We start from the raw sequence: 13,045 nt of genomic DNA, 5'->3' as shown, positions 1-13,045 counted from the left end.
AGATCAAGGCTTCTGGCTTGAAGCTATCCTCTATCTCTTGCTAGTCTCCACTGAGGTGTCTAACCACACTGACTCTTGCATTGTTGACTCCCACGCTTGCTGCATCAGCTGCCTAAATAATTAACAAAATTCTCCCTCAGCATTGGAAGGGTGCATTAACCACTTCAGGGACATCTTTGCAGCCTCCATATATTCCATCAATAATCTAAGAAAAAGCAGAGAAATCCCCATCAATGGAATCCACCTTCGCTGATTGAAGATGATGTGATTCCTAAGACATGGTGTGACTCCCATTCAGGGACTGAGCTGTATGGTCTGCTCTGTAGCTCTTCACCATAGCATCCTTTTTCTCCTAGTTTCAGCTTCCATTTATGTCCTTCATTAGGACAATTGAGATATTTGGGTCTTTTTCACACCTCATTGGAACTGAGGGAGATGAAGATAATCTCTCTCTGTCTCTTTTCCTCTCTCTCTCTTCTTCTCTCTCTCTCTCTCTCTCTCTCTCTCATGAACATTCTTTGAGGCTACTTCCAAATAAGTCATAACATGTTTCACTAGAAAAAAACCTGTGAATCTTGAAGTGCAAAGATTAATACTGTTCAATATGTACTATGGTGCTGGGTGCGGTGCCTCGTGCCTGTAGTCCCAGCATTTTGGAAGGCTAAGGTGGGAGGATCACTTGAGCCTAGCAGTTTAAGACCAGCCTAGGCAACATGGTGAAACCCCATCTCTACTAAAAATACAAAAATTAGCTGGGTGTGGTGGTATGTGTCTGTAAACCCAGCTACTCGGGAGGCTGAGGCACAAGAAATCATTTGAATTTAGGAGGTGGAATTTGCAGTGAGCCAAGATCACGACACTACACTCCAGCCTGGGTGAGACAGCAAGATGCTGTCTCAAAAAGATATATATATACATACCATGTATTGGACAAAGGTAGATCATAAGCAAAGTGATTTGGAATAAGCAAATATTTATTAAGGGTCTTTTCCATGAGAGGCAATATATTAGGCATCAGACAAACTAAGGCACTGACAAAGAAAGGAGGGCATAGCTGAGAAGGCTATAGCTGAAGCAGGACTAGCAGGATCTGGGTAGCTACTGGAGATGGAGGTGAAAACAGTTAGATGACTCAGAGGTTCTCATATTAGTAACTGGGAAAAGGATCATGCCATTGGCATAAACATAAAATGAGGAGGACAAGCAGGTTTGAATTCTGTTCTGAAAGTGAAGAGTAGAAGATGTCAGAAGGGCAGCCAGCAGGCCTTGGAAATCAGGCTCTCAGCTTGGGAGTGAGGTCAAGACTAGCAATTCATGCTCGGCACTTATACCCAGAGCAGTGTCATTTGAAGCTGTGAAGATGTGATCACTAAGGGAAGAGAGAATTGAAAGGTAAGGCCAAAGTAAGAACATTTGGGAGCCCCTATACTAAAGGGGACAAGAGGAATAACAAAAAGTGAAAAAGAAAAAATATAAAGGTCATATCAGAAATATTTTTGTAGGAGATATCTTAGCATACCCCTTCAGAACTCTTTTCCTTAGACTTACACAAACCAAATTGGATTCAATAAACCAATTTTAACAGATATGTTAAACACATGATATATACCAATGAAACATTCTGTAATTATTAAATAATAAAATATGTTTATGTAAATCTAACACATATCTTTATGACAAATAATAGGTGCTTTCCCCAATAGTTTTCTTAGGTCATTGTTTAATTACCTTTCACTGTTTCTTGGAATATAATGCCAGCTTATTTCATCATCATCACTGGAAAATTTGGGAAAGTAGGAAAAAAAGAAAAAAATCTATCTTACTATTTAATAGTTTGTGATACAATATATTAATAATTGAATGTTAATTTTACTATTACTCCAAGTAATCCTAGAATCTGATAGACAGGAAATCAGGGAAGTAAAATAACTCAAATATGGTTTAAAGACATGTTAAGCAACTTTTCCCCTTTCCTGCTTATATTTGTGCCAAATAAGTAAAACCAATATAATTGGAGAAGAATTGGAGGTGATGCTGCATTTATTAATAGAATGGTCACCAGCATGACTCCTCCAGTGACTGAAATAATAAAATATATCATAAAAATTGAAAGGGAATACAAATTCTAACAAGATTGGTATAAATTTTGCATTAAGAGCCTCAGAGGTCAAGGATGAGGGCTTCAGACAAGATTTTTCATTTTTTAAATATAAAAAGTCTTGTAAATCTTAATCATATTCTTTAGATTTGAAGGTAGAAGTCAGATAACCATAGGATTCAGCAGCGTGTAGAGATAGAGGAAGGAGAGAAAGATTGTCTCGACTTGTCTCTTATGAGGAGCAGCACTGCAACAGAGGGAATAACTAAGGATTTTAACTTAATGAGGTGACAGGATTGAGAAATGTTTTTTCTTTCTTTTTTTTTAACATTGCAATTTTCAAAGTGTTTGTTGATTTAATGTCTAACAAGGGATGGAGCAAATATGATAATGAGAGTGATATCCACAGAGATTTACATGCCCTCCTCTATTTCTCCCAGCCTCCCTGAGGTTAGGTTTGAGCCACATGACTAGTTCTAGCCAATGGACTGTAAGCGCAAATGATGTGTGTCAATTCAAGAGTGGATTTTCCAAGATCTCTTTTCTACACAAGGGCAAATTTGAAGTCTCATGTTGCTACCGTTGAATCACAAAGTGGAGAGCCCCTGGATTCCCAAGCTACCAGACATATTACCTATCTATTGCTGTGTAACAAATTACTCCCAAACACATATTTATCATCTTACAGATTTTGTGGGTTAAGAACTGAAGCATAGTTTACCTAGGTGCCTGTGGCTCAGATTCTTGCATAAGGTTACTGCAAAGCTGTTTTCTGGGACTCTAGTCTCCTCCGAAGGCTCAACTGTGGTGAGGGAATACCTACCTCCAAGCTCACTTAGGTTTGCTGGCAGGCCTTGGTCTGTTGCAACCACTACCTCTCTACAGGATTCCCTTATAACACAGCAGGGGACTTTCCTTTAAGTAAATGATTCAGGAGAAAGTGTGAAAGTGTTCTCAAGATGAAAACCACAGTCATTTTACAACCTACTACTGGAAGGGACAACCTATTATTTCTGAGTGTTTAATCATTAGCAGTGAGTCAATAAGTCCAGTCCATATCCAAGAAGACAAGATAACTCAAGGAGATATAGAGGGGATGAATACAAGGAGTCAGGGATCACTGTAGGACCATCCTTAAGGCTACCCCACCACACCAAATGAAGGAGAATACCCACTAACAGGGAACTTTGCAGGAGTACAAACAAAATCTTTTGTTTTATGCTATAGAGATTTTTGAGGTTGTTCTTTCAGTATAGCCTCATCTCTCATGACTAATAAAAGCTCTAGCAGGAGACAGAATGGAATTGAACCATAAAAAGCAAACCATAAAAGTAGATGAACATGATAGGGCATAATAAAACATCAAAAATGTATTCAAATAGTGTGTTCATAAGAGAATTCAAAAAACAATTTGGTATAGTACTTTAGACACGACTATGTGTACCTTTCATTTTTAAGCCTATTCTTATATGATTTCAAATACCATTAGTACTCCTAAATGATGTCAGTGTGATAGAATCTTTTTTTGTGGTGATTATCTAAGGCTGCCTGTATGCATGACTGTTAAAACATGCCTAGAGACTTTACAAACAGATGGTTCTTTGGATCTTCCCACAGACTGTCAGCATGAAAGTGCAACTAACAGCTTTCTGTGATCTTCTATACCTCTACTTCCTCCTTTTAGTTACCAAAATTGATTTTAATTTTTTTCTCACACCTCAAGTTTAGATAATCTAAAGTAGGTCACTCTGTAGCATCTAAAACACTCCCAGTAGCTCTGTTCAGAGTGTGAAGTCAGACACTTTTAAAGCATTCAAAGTGAAAGCCAGCACTGGGAAGAGAAACATAAAATGTGTTCAAGTGGTTCTCTAACGAAACAAGATACAATCTAGTTCCTTTAATACAGTAAAATATGATAATAATTTTCAATGTTATTTCCAGAAAGCTTGGGATAGACATTGGGTCTTGTCATGACAAAAAGTCTTAGCATTGTCCTCTTGTTGGTTAGCTCCTTTCCTGCTCCTTTCATATTTGCAGGTGCTGGGACATGAGCTCAGCCTCCAAAAGACCTACCAAAGAGGTATATTGGGTTGAATGGTGTCTCCCCAGAATTTACTAGAACCTGTGTGAATTTACCCTTTATGGAAATAGGCTCTTTGTAGATGTAACCAAGTTAACATGAGGGCATGCTGGATTAGGGTGGGCCCTAAATACAATACGAATGATGTCCTTACAAATAGAAAAATGCTGACGCAGAGACACAGATACAGAGGGAAGGAGCCAGAGATTGGAGTGATATATCTATAATCCAAAAAATGCCAAGGATTGCCATCAACTACCAAAAGGTAGGAGAGAGACATGGGGCAGGTTCTCCCTCAGAGCCTCCAAAGGGAACCAACACTGATAACACCTTAACTGCAGACTTCTAGACTCCAGGACTGAGAGAATACATTTCTATTGTTTTAAGCCACCCAGTTTACGTTAACTTGTTTCAGCAGCCCTAGAAAACTGATACAAGAGGAGAGGAAGAGACTCATGCTTGGGCAAGTGTGGCCACCTTGCCTCACCCTAGTACTAAACTCAGTCCCAGCCTCTGCTCTGGCTCTAGCCCAGCCTCAGATCCAGCCCCAGCCTACACTTCATTTCTAGCTCTTCCTCCAGCTCTATCTCTATTTCCAGCTCCACCCTAGCCTCAGCCCCAGTCCCAAGGGCCAGCATTATATCTCATGCTCCTCCCTGATTCAGATGGTTGGCAGGAAGAGTAGTGAGAGAAAAGCTCCAGGCCCAGTCCTTCATCTCTAAAGTTCCCTGGAGCTTTAAAAGCAAGTTAGTTGTTCTTTGGAAAGTCCAATCAGTTAGAGCTTCAAAACCACACTACATAAACAAATTCCCTGCTTTCAAAAGATCTATAACATCTTTCCTTACTTCCTTTTCCTATTTCTTGTCTTTACTTTTACTATTGTTCCTTCTTTCCCATCAGAAAAATCCTTCTTCATTGCATCTTTTATGTTAAGGTTAAAGTCAAGGGATTACGACTCTTAGAAGAAATCACAGAAGTAAATTTTCGTGACTGTGGGTTCAGCGATAGTTTCTTAATTATGAGACCAAAAATACAAGTGAAAAAAGGAAAGAGTAGATATATTGGGCTTCATCAAAACGAAAAACTTTTTGCTGCAGACTATACCATCAAGAAAGTGAAAAAACAATCCACAGAATGGGAAAAAATATTTACAAATCACATATCTGATAAGGAACTTGTATTCAGAACATGCAAAGAATCTTTACCTCTCAGTAGTAAAAAGGACAATTAAGTCAAGTGAAAATGAGCAAAATATTTGAATACACGCTTTTCCAGAGAAGGTATACAAGTGACCAATGAGATCATAAAAGTTGCTCAATATCATTGGACAGGATGGAAGTACAAATCAAAATCTCAGTAACAGAACATTTCACACTCAATAGAATGGCTGCAATAAAAAGGGCAGACAAGAACAGTGTCGGCAAGGATATGCAGAAATCAGAACCCTTGTACATAGCAGTGGGAATGTAAAACAGTACAGGCATTTTGGAAAACAGTCTGACATTTCATTGAAATGTTAGCCATGGAGTTATCACATGACCCCAAAATTCCTCTTACAAGTGTATACCCAAGAGAAATAAACACAATGTCCGTGTAAAACATACACATAAATATTCATATCAACATTATTAATGATAGTCAAAAAATGGAAATCATCCACATGTCTTATCAACTGAGGAATGGATATATAACTGATGTGTATATCCATACAATTGAAAATTTGTAGTCGATAAAAAGAAATAAGAATCAAGTGCTGTGCATGCTAAAACATGAACGGCCCTTAAAAATAATCATATGATGTGAAAGCCAGTCACAAAAGACTACATATTGTATGATTCAGTTTATGTGAAATGTCCAGAATAGCTAAATCTATAAAAAAAAGACTGTATATTAGTGGTTGCCTAAGGGCTAGAGAAGGGGTCTGGGTAAGGGAGAGTGATTGTTAACGGATGCAGAAGTTTCTATTTGGAATGATAAAAGTGTTCTAAAACTGAACTGTAGTTATACTACTCTCTTTTGGGGGAATGATAAAAGTATTCTAAAGTTGGATGATGGTTACACAACTCTGAAAATACTAAACACCGCTGAATTTTTTTAAAAATCATGAGCTATAGTTAAAGATTGTTATTATTTAAAGTTAAATACCACAAAGCAAAATGAGTTGTGAATAATATTCAAATGAAAAGTTTTGTGTAGTTCATGATATTTTCAATATTACATTAAAAAGAAATTATCTAAAGTCTTTTAGACTGCTTAATTTTTCAGTGATGTTTTCAGTGATGAAAACAACTTATTTTAATAAATATGTTTAATGTGACAAAAATGACTAGCATTTTTCAAGTAAAATTGATTTTCGTAAATATTATTTTGTTTAGTTTAAATTTTGGAATCAAGAATTTAAACTTTTCTTTGCGCTTGTCTTTCGGGCATGACCTAACTACTAGCTTGTAAGTCAACTGGTTTCTACACATCAGCCTTCTCAGATTCATAGACACCTACGTGTGAGAGTTTTTGTCCTAACTTTCCTTTTCCTGCCTTTCTTACTTTATTTTTGCCTCGAGATAATGAATGTGGAATGCCATACTTTTGCAGCAGCTCTGTAGTTTTATGCTTATAATGGGAATCTGGAAACCAGAAAGTCTTCTGCCATATTTCCACATTTAAAAAAACAAATTGTGATGCAATGTAACTTTATTTCAGTATATCAGTTAGTTTAATTTATCTAAACTCAAGCATTTTTGCATTCTTGAAGTTTTGTAATCTGTCTCTGCAACTTTAAAACTACTTTTGGCTAATGTTAGGTGAATTTTCTTGGTAAGAGTAAATATGAATTGAGAGAAATTATATTCTTTTTAAAAGTCAAAGACAATCCCATTGCCTTGTGTGATTTTAAACATAGGCACAATCTAATGACAGCCACAGAGAAAGCAGCATTTGCCATGCCCTTGTGGCTAAATGCCATCTATACAACATGTTAGAGTTACTGTCTCGTGGGAGAGGGAGGCTGAGCATAGTCACACGCACCACAAAGAGAAAAGGGAAAACCGAAGGAGTCTTTACGAGAGAAAAAGAAAGAGGCTACTGGTACCGAACATTATGATGTCTCAAATTCCATAAAAACATAGAAGCAAACTATTTTTCTTTCCCAAAGTATATGTGAAAGACTTCCTGTTCAGTTCTTCTGCAGTACTATTGTGGAATTTTCCTTTGAGGTTGAAGTGCCTAAATTTTCCAGCAAGAGAATCCCTTTGAAGTCAATCTGAAACAGTGTCAAAACATATGGGAAATAACCCAAAACATTTAAATACTCTCCTTAAAAACTGTAGAAAATCCTTCTTTAAAATAATGGGTCAGAAGGCTGTAAGATGCACGCATTGAAAATGCTAGTGTTGTTTGGTTGTTTTGTTTGGATTTAGAGGGAAGGGAGGGGATTACACTCTGAATTGCATTCCTTCTTTACTAGGACCATAGTAGTGATTACATTTAATTCCATTTTAGACATAAGCATTTTCAGATTTATGCTGTGTATGTTCTTGTTATAAAGCTTTTTCATTACAAAGACGGACAATTTCAGGAAGTGTTTAAGTTTTTACCCACATATATAGATTCCATATTTGATTTACACCTTATTTCATGTACTATACCTCCAAATATTCTAGAAAATTAAAAGAGAATGAAAGCAATTAGTAGTTGCTAAAATTAACCTACACAGGGTCTTCCAATATATAAACAGTAGTCTGAGTTGGGTGAAAGGAACCAATTGGGAATTTTTAATGCACACGCATTAAAGCTTTAAATGCACATAGCATTAAAACTTTTCTTTTGTGGAGGTGTTTGAAGAAATCACATTTTTACTTATTCATATAAAATATTCTGCTAATGATTTGGTTCAGAATCATTCTATAAAAGCTGTTTGCTGATTTGATCATAATTAAGGGGAAAATACAGAAGACTCAAGAAGAACTGTGTAATATGTTATTACCACAGGCCATTTCCAAGTTCTGTTGAGTATTTCCATCTCTATATGCTACTGGCATCTGAAATTCAAAATATCCAAAAATTAACTTCCTATTCTTTATGTACTTCTCATTCCCAATCCCTAATCTTTCCATTCTAGTCTTTATCTCTATTAATGCTACAAGTTGTTCCAAAACATCAAGTCTAGAAACTTTGAGTCATTAGTGCTTCTCACTCACTCACTTTACTTTTCCAATCACTCACCAAGTTCTATATATTCTATTTCTGTGTATGTTTCATATTCATATGCATCTATACATTTCCACTGCCACAATTATGTATTGCTTAGACTATTTCCAATCTCTTCAGCCATCTCACTTACATCTGTTTTCTTTCCAAATATAAGTCAAAAGGGTCCTGCTTTAAAAAAAAAAATCAAACAAATTATTTAAGAATGCCTCACCATCTGGACTCACTGTATCATTCTAGCCTCATATTTCTTGAAATCCCATAACAGTCTCTACTTTTGCATTCTTATAAAAAAATTCAGTCTACATTGAGCCTCCTTTGATCTTTCATGTTTCTGTGCATTTGCCATGATATTCTCTGAGCCTGTCAATAGTTCTCCTTGCCTATCAAAAGGCTATCATATTTGGAAGCCCATATTGGATAAGATTCTTTAGTTTCAAGTAAGAGAATATTAATTAAATATGCCTTTACAAATAAGGACATCTATTATCTCACACATCAAGAAGACTGGAAGAAGAGTAAATCCAGGGTTGGTTAATTTAGTAGCTCAAAATGTTGAAAGTTATTATTATAATAGCTTCCCTGAATCCTTCTAAGTTTTCCTGCATAGTAAGAAAATAGTTAAGGTTCTCACCATTACATCCTAATGTGACCATATCTAAAGGCAGCAAGTGTCACATTTGCAGGTTTTTGTGCCTTCTCAGGGTTCTCCTTGCTGCTCACTGACCGTGGTTACGTCACATGCTCTGCCTACAGAAAAGGAATTATACCATGATTGACTTTAACCAACAGAAGCATTATTATCCCCAAGAGAGTGATAATTGGTAGTGAGGGATGAAAAATTATTACTCTTTTATGTACAAAGAGTAGGTAGATACACATACAGTACATAAATAGATGTATATTATGTCTGTGATACTAAGATTTCATATGGGAAGGTAATTAGGAAAAAAAAAGTCTAGAAAAGCTCTTGAAGGGAAAGATAATAAAAGAAGGGTTAATAAACACCCAGATTAATTAATCAGCATTCATTCCTTGGCAAACAATAGTGTTCATGAAGCATTGCCAGCCTAACACTGAAAACAATCAGCATCTTATTAGTAAACAATGACCATTGGTAATTTCTACCACAGCACCCAAATGAAATAATAAATTTTAATAAGTCATTCCTTCTCTCCTCCAGTTAGATTTATTATCCATCCTCCACGGAAGGAATTAATTGCATCCATGCTGCTCTGTCATAGCTTTGATTTGTGACCACTATTGCGCTTACTTTATGTTATTCTCTATTACAGTTGGTTGTCTACAGGTACACTTCCATTCCTACACCAAATGGATAATAAGCTACTTCTGATAAGGCAGAATGTCTTCAGCATTTTTTTAGATCTCCCAGAGATCACTGAAGTAAGAGGCACTCAAATGTTTATGGAATTGTATTAACACACACATACACACACACACACACACACACACACACACACACAGTTATAGATGGAATGTTTGTGTTATCCCTAAATTGAAATGTTAAAGCCCTAATCCCCAGCCTGACAATATTTGGAGACAGGGCTTTCCTTTGAGAGGTAATTGGGTTAGATTAAGTCCTGAGGGTACAGCCCTCATGATGGAATTAGTGTCTTTATAAGAAGAGATTCTTTCTTTCTTTCTCTTTCTCTCTCTCTCTCTCCCTGTCCCCACCTCTCTATCTCTCTGTCTCTTCTTCTTTTATTCTCTCTCTCTCCTCTTACCCTTTCCCAACTCAGCTCACATTCACTGAGGAAAGGCCATGTGAGGACATGGGATCTGCATGCCAGGAAAAGAGCTCTTGCCAAGAATTGAACTGGCCAGCACCTTGATTTGGGATATCCCAGCCTCCACAACTGTGAAAAACAAATCTCTGTTATTTAAGCAACCCAGTCTATGGTATTTTGTTATGGTAGCCCAAGCATACGAAGATGTACACACACACACACACACACACACACACACACACACATATATATATACATATACTCATAAAATATATATAATTACATTCATGTATAAACATTCAATAATTTATATTATAATGCAATCATTTAAAATTGGCAGAGCAAGTATTAATACTTATTTTATGGTAAGTATTAGCCATATTTTTTCACATGAGAAAACCTAAGCTCAGAGAAGCTAGATGGAAGACGTATCAATGGCAGGAATAGGACTCAAATTCATATAAACTTCCATGTTTTCTAAAATATCACCATTTAATTACTAATGATATTGCATCTGAAACAGCAGATACCTGAACTATGTGTTATGAACCATAAACTAGATGTTATATATAAGAAAATAAATGGTCTTATAAATAGCATTATTATATTTATGAAAGACCTAGTAAAATGTAAATACTCAATTATGTTTAATAACTGAATTTTCAATTTAAAAAAAAAAATCCATTTTTCAGCCAGGCGCAGTGGCTCATGCCTGTAATCCCAGCACTTTGGGAGGCTGAGACAGGCAGATCACAAGGTCAGGAGATCGAGACCATCTTGGCTAACATGGTGAAACCCCGTCTCTACTAAAAATACAATAAAATTAGCCAGGCATCGTGGCGGGTGCCTGTAGTCCCAGCTACCCGGGAGGCTGATGCAGGAGAATGGCGTGAACCCGGGAGGGGGAGCTTGCAGTGAGCCAAGATCACGCCACTGCACTCCAGCCTGGGCAACAGAGCGAGACTCCGTCTCAAAATAAAAATTAAAAAAAAAAATCCATTTTTCTATTAGTCCCATATTCACTCAGGCTTATCCTAGTTGTTTGTATTGGATCAGCAAAGACTCAGATGTCAGACAGTCATGAACTCCACTTCGAGCATCACCCTCGACTGTTGTGTGACCATAGACATGTTATGTAACTGTTACGTTGACTAGGAAGGACAAATGGAGTACAATCATAAAAACAATTTTTTTTATCAGCTTCTGTACCATCAAACCTCTTGGGAGGGGCTAGAACCTTTCTTCCTCTTGAAAGACATCTAGAACAAGTTCATGAGTTTTCTTGTCACTTTTAGTTCAGTAACTGTAAAACTCCATCTGATGTAATAGTGAAAATGTTTAACCTCATTTGAAGCAAGTCTTCTCTCTTTCCTCAGCTCTGGCTGGCTTTTAGCCTGGCTGCCTGTGATGGAACAGGTGACATGGTAGCTTCCTCTTAGTCCTTCCTAATGTTTCTCCTCCTTCCCACTCACAAGGCTGCCACTAGCTTCTTCAGGGTTGGGGAGCTGAGAGGAGGAGAGAAGGTGAGAGACAGGCTGGTGCTGTTCAGGTGCTGGATGCTTTCTGAGCATGGAAGAGGCAGAAACTTCATGGGAAAACTGCCCAGAATCACTCAGAACCTCACATACAGTATCCTTCAAGTGGCCAAATAGAACTCCTCTGGCTAATAGGGACTCCTGTAGCCTCTAGGATTTCAGCAGTGCACGTATAGCATTGTTTGTCTCCCTAAACAGAAATAAGGGATAAAGGCTTGAAGCAGCATTCTCTGAACTATTTTTGGAGAGGGGATTATTGCAACTTCCTCAGAATGGTAAAAATTTAATTGAGGCTTGGTTACACCTGCTAATTCTTTGGAAGCACAAAAACATTGCCAATGAAAAGGAATTGACAATGTTATAAGAAAAGAATAATGAATATTGGGGTATATGAATACATCAGTTTAAATTAAAACAAAGCTTCCTTTTAAGGCTTTTTCTGTACTTTAGCTTGTTAACAACAAATTGTATTTATCTTATGCCTTCAAAGATCACCACCACATTTCTTTGGATATGGTTAAGATTTTACTATGCAAGGTTTACTATAAAAGGGCTTACAAGAAGAGTAACAACTGGGAAAGGTCAAAGGACTTGCTGTTTTGTTGACATACTACTCCTGCTTCTTGAGTTTAATGACCGCCTAGTGGGGATGATTGTAAGAAACAACAAAATTACAATCTTATTCTGAAATGATCATTGTGAAATGAGAATGGTTGTCAGTTAAAACAACTATGGGAAACCAAAAGCACTTACAAAACTTTCATTGACATAACTGAAGGTGTCTCTCCTAGAAATTGGGTAGGATAAAGTAATGTACTTTAAAAAATATAACCTAAGACATGTTGATAAGAACAAGGCTGTAGAGTGAAGACAGGGAGCAGGAGGAAGCCAAGCAGTAGTGAGCATTCTTTCTCTCAGGTTTGTGACATGCACACAGGGTTCTGACCACTGGTATCTAAACTCCTTTCTTTATAAAGCTGGGCTATGAAGTTAGTTCTGATGTTTAGTTTGTTTCCCATACTCTCCTATCATTTGAAATATCTAAAAGTAGAATAAAACAAAATACAGATGTTCGCACTGACAAAAAGTAAAATAGTTAAAAAGAGAAAGATAAGATGCATGGTAAAGTGGGGAAAATAAAACTCTTTGGTTTTGACTCTGAGTGTTCATTTCAACTGTCTGTAACTTACTCAGATATGCTTAGGCCCTCCCAGTCAGTGTTTCCACATCAACTGTTGGTCTATTTTAGTCCTTAACACAGTGTGTTGCTTTCCTTTTGGTCTGCCTTCCTCACTATCCAATGTGTGGCAGCACACAGATGTGTCAATAAAGTATTAAGCTTACTAATACTTTATAATGCCAAAATAAATTTATTTCT

At 36.9% G+C, this 13,045-nt stretch overlaps 1 long non-coding RNA gene across 1 annotated transcript in view; it reads left to right on the top strand.

Annotated features, from left to right (window-relative positions):
- Positions 1–13,045, top strand: part of LOC129048535 (uncharacterized) — a 245,024-nt gene that overhangs the window by 21,169 nt on the left and 210,810 nt on the right. The gene's annotated exons all lie outside the window — the stretch shown is intronic.

Source organism: Pongo abelii, chromosome 1, assembly GCF_028885655.2.
Source record: "Pongo abelii isolate AG06213 chromosome 1, NHGRI_mPonAbe1-v2.0_pri, whole genome shotgun sequence".
NCBI classification, from domain to species: Eukaryota; Metazoa; Chordata; class Mammalia; order Primates; family Hominidae; genus Pongo; species Pongo abelii.
This window is presented reverse-complemented; position numbering and strand designations above follow the sequence as displayed.